We start from the raw sequence: 4,374 nt of genomic DNA on the forward strand, positions 1-4,374 counted from the left end.
CTCTAGGAGTGGAGTTGTGTTGTGGGAGGTATATAAAAGACGCGTCTGGCTAGCTCCCAGCTTAGCTCCCATCCAAATTCCTGCTCTAATGTTCAACACCGACCGGAACTCCAGAATCTCACCACCTAGCTCTCCCAATGGCAGGTCACTACCACGCCATTTCTGTCTTCAAACCCCCACAGCCTTTGAGGGGCACATCATGCAAACTCAGGCTTTGCAGCTGTACCTTTCTCTGGAGAACTCGGTAGAGTCGGGAGAGTCCTCGTGAGAAGAAAAACGCCACATAGAGTTTAGGAACAACGGTAACTCAATCTCTGGGCACAACAACTAAAACCTAATCTTGTAAGCCACGTTAAATCTAATCCTCCGGTGGTGGATCCTTGCGGATCCACCATGATACCTAGATACTCTACCACTACATCTTGTCTATGCACTCCCCCCCTCCAAAAAGACCCTCTCCTTCTCCTCCTCCTCTCTTCCCCTATCCAGCCTAGAAGTCCCTCCTATTTGCCCAGTGATTGGCTCCTTTATTCATAGGGGATTGGTTCACTAGAAGTCACTTGAGTACGTGACTCACTCCCGGGAGAGCATAAATTAACGTCAAAATGCAGGCAGCACAGAGCCATCCACAACAGAATTGCCTATGGTTATGAATCACCTTGTGGACACTGGAAACCTTGTGGTCCCCTGAGAGAGCAACAAGTGCTCTTAAGTACTGAGCCATCTCTCCAGCCCCCTCATTAATAATAATAATAATAATAATAATAATAAATCTATTTTTATTTTTATTATTCTATTAAATAATCCTGGCTGGCCTGGAACTTGTTATATACGCCAGGCTAGCTTTGAACACTCAGAGATCTAACTGCCTCTGCCTCCCAAGTGCTGAGATTAAAGGTATGCACCACCATATTTGGCAATTTTTAAAAGATTTATTTATTTTATACAGATGAATTTTTTGCCCCCATGTGTCTGTGTACCAAATGTACATCCTGGTGCCTATAGAGGCCAAAAGAAGGGCAGATCCCCTGGAACTAAAGTAGCAGCGAATTAGTTAAACCACTTTGGCCCCCTGTGGGTTGTGCACGTGCTGCATCCACCCAAGAGCTCTCTGGATTCACAAATGAACACACACACACACACACACACACACACACACAATCAGCTAATTTTGATATGCCTTGACTAGTTCAATGACTTGGCACTTTCAAACTTCACCATGGCTAGCAAACACTCCCCTCCAACATTCCTGAGTTAACATCTTTTAAAATCTATAATTCATCTCTGCTACCCCAGACCCAGCCAGAGAAGTAGCCCCAAGAGCCACTTTCCCAGATTCTTATACGCTGGTGGGCCTTTAAGTTTCATATTTCTGCTTCCCTATCATGGTAATTCTCTCTTCTTCCTGCACCCTCCCCCCCACCCCCTCAGTCCCTTGCCTGCACAATCTAAAAGTCCCTTTCTGTCTCCTTGCTCAGTCATTGGCTGTATGGTAATTCTTTATTATATCATTCAAAGGCAGCTGAGGGAAGGGACCCTCGGGTCTGGAATCATGGCTTTTGGGAGCCAAGATTAGACAAAGCATTAGAACCAATTCCCAACAGAGTAACGGTTGTAAGCCACAATGTAGGTGCTGGGAATACAATAAAATCCTTTATTCGAACAAGTGTGTGTGTGCATGCATGCATGTAAGTGTACAAGACTGCGAATTTGAAGTATGAAACTCTATGAGTATTCGAGCCTCAAGAGTGTAAGTGTGCAGGCCTGTAAATGTGCAAGTGTACAAGCCCATGATTGTGCAGGTGTGTGAGCCTGTGTGTGTGCAAGTGGAACTCACCAAGTGTGCTAGGCTGGTGGGATGTGCTGTCTTGGTTGTCAAGGTGACTGTGAGTGAGCACTGAGAGGCCAGACACGCATGTCTGGAATCTTCCTCTAGTGCTCTCTCTTTACCCTGTTGCCTTGAGTCTGACCCATGCTTTTTTCTCTTACACTATAATAAAATGGTCCTTGAGCTTTCTTTTGAGTCAGTTTTTAAATTATTTTATTAAGGAGTTTAATAATCAAAAACTATGAACCCTATTTTCTTCTGGTAACCTGTAACATCTCCATTTCCCAAGTGATGAGATTATAGGCCTGTAACACCAGAGCTGACTGGATTAGGACTTCAGAAAACAATCTGTTGACAATTTCAAACATGTATACAATGTATCTTGATCATAACCACCTCCATTCCCTCCCACCAATTCCCCTGGGGTCATCTGACATATCTCCCTCCCATTTTTAAAAAAAAATATATCCCCCAAGTCCAGTGAGTGCTGCCCACACACATATTGGTGTGAGGTCACCAGTTAGAGTGTGAGCAACCTACAGATGGCCATCCTGACCCCTGCTACTGGACAATGGAAAAAGAGAATTCTTACATTGACTTTAACCCACGCTGATTCTCGTAAATTCTGCCATATTCTTTCATGTTCAGGAAGTGGTCAGTGAAATTACGGAATTGACATGAGGCCTGCGAATTGCAACATATGAAGAAAAAAAAGAGAACCAGGACACCATCCTTTGCAGAAGAGGCTCTTCATGGTCAGCGCTGCCTAGGGACAAAACAGAAAGCTGAGCTGGCACCCATCCTTCGAAGAAGAGGCTCTTCACAGTCCCGCATTGCCTAGGGAAAAAGCAGAAAGCCGAGCTGAGCTGTGATGCCACTGTCTTTATCCCAGCACGAAGGAGACAAGGGCAGGAGGATCTCTGAGTTTCAGGCCAGCCCGGTTTATAGAGTAAGTGCAGGACAGCCAGGTCTACACAGAAAAACTCTATCTTGGAAAACAAAAACAAAAATACAAAAATTAATTAGTTAATTAAAAAAGAAAGAAAGTGGGGTGAAGAAAAAGTGTAGTTCTGGATTTACTAAGAATTAAAATGTCTGATTTGTGGTTCAGCTGTTACTTTAGATGTAGCATCCAGTTTCAACACTGACACAATAAATACATAAAATTAGTAAACATCACCTGAGGGGCATAGCACACCAGTGTGAATTTTTTTGTTTGTTTGTTTTTTGTTTTGTTTTTTTGTTTTTGTTTTGTTTTTGTTTTGGTTTGGTTTTTTTTTCGAGACAGGGTTTCTCTGTGTAGCCCTGACTGTCCTGGAACTCACTCTGTAGACCAGGCTAGCCTCGAACTCTTGAACTCAGAAATCCGCCTGCCTCTGCCTCCCAAGTGCTGGGATTAAAGGCGTGTGCCACCACCGCCCGGCTTTTTTTGAGACAGGGTTTCTCTGTGTAGCCCTGACTGTCCTGGAACTCACTCTGTAGACCAGGCCAGCCTCGGGGAAAGAAAAAAAAAAGATTCACATTATAGATTTTTTTTTTTTTTTTTTTTTTGGCAGTACTGCAACTTTATTTGACATTCAGCAGGTTAGTTCTCATCCACATTGACCGTCTGTAGATTTTTGAATGTGGTAACAGGCACGTAAGTTACCAACGTGTAGAGCTTGTTTGGTGAATCCTCATCTTCATTACGTTTTCTGGACAAACGTACTCTGATGTGATATGGAACATTCCTTATTCCCTTGGCCCAGACGGCTTTATTGAGCCTGGTGTCAATGCGCACATCTGGAGTCCCCATTTCCTTCATGGCAAACTTTCGAATTTCTTTGAGTGCCCGAGGAGCACGCTTCTTGAAGCCCACTCCATGGATGCGCTTGTGAATGTTGATGGTGTATTCTCCGGTCACCACCTCGTTGATGGCAGAACGGCCCTTCTTCTTCTCGCCACCCTTCTTTGCGGGAGCCATTCTGCCGGGCCCAAGTTGGAAAGGAAGGGCGCAAGGAATTGTGGGATGGAAAGTCCACATTATAGATTTTTGTTAAAGAAATGCCACTTAGTCAGGCCTGGTTTGCAAGCTTGAAATGCCAGCTACTTAGGAGGTTGAGGCAGGAGGATAAGTTCTTTCCATCTTGGCTACAAAGTAAATTCAAAGCCAGCCTGGGCAACAGAATAAGTAAGATCTTGACTCAAAATGAAAGGTAGGCGGGCAAGTTCTGCTTCTAGCATCCCACATGTTCACTGGCATGTAATAAATGAATACACCAATATTTAAAAATCATAAATAGAAAAAAAGAGTTTGGGGACACAGTTCAGAGCTAGAGCACTTGTCTATCCAGTCTGAGGTTCTACTAAGTACTAAGTACTACAACAAAAAGATGGGAAAAGTGGAACTGAAGTGTCCCCATTCAATTAAGTCATTCTTTTTTTTTGTTTTGGGGTGTTTTTGTTGGTGGTGGTTTGTTTTCTGGTAGTTTTTGTTTTTTTGAGGCAGGGTTTCTCTGTGTAGCCCTTGCTGTCCTAGAACTAACTTTGTAGTTTTTAACTTTGTA

At 43.6% G+C, this 4,374-nt stretch overlaps 1 pseudogene; it reads right to left on the reverse strand.

Moving 5' to 3' along the window:
- Positions 1-3,385: 3,385 nt before the first annotated feature.
- Positions 3,386-3,851, reverse strand: LOC114628754 (annotated as a pseudogene).
- Between the last annotated feature and the right edge of the window lie 523 nt (positions 3,852-4,374).

The sequence above is a fragment of the Grammomys surdaster genome, unplaced genomic scaffold (assembly GCF_004785775.1).
Source record: "Grammomys surdaster isolate TR1022 unplaced genomic scaffold, NIH_TR_1.0 67, whole genome shotgun sequence".
In the NCBI taxonomy this organism is placed as follows: Eukaryota; Metazoa; Chordata; class Mammalia; order Rodentia; family Muridae; genus Grammomys; species Grammomys surdaster.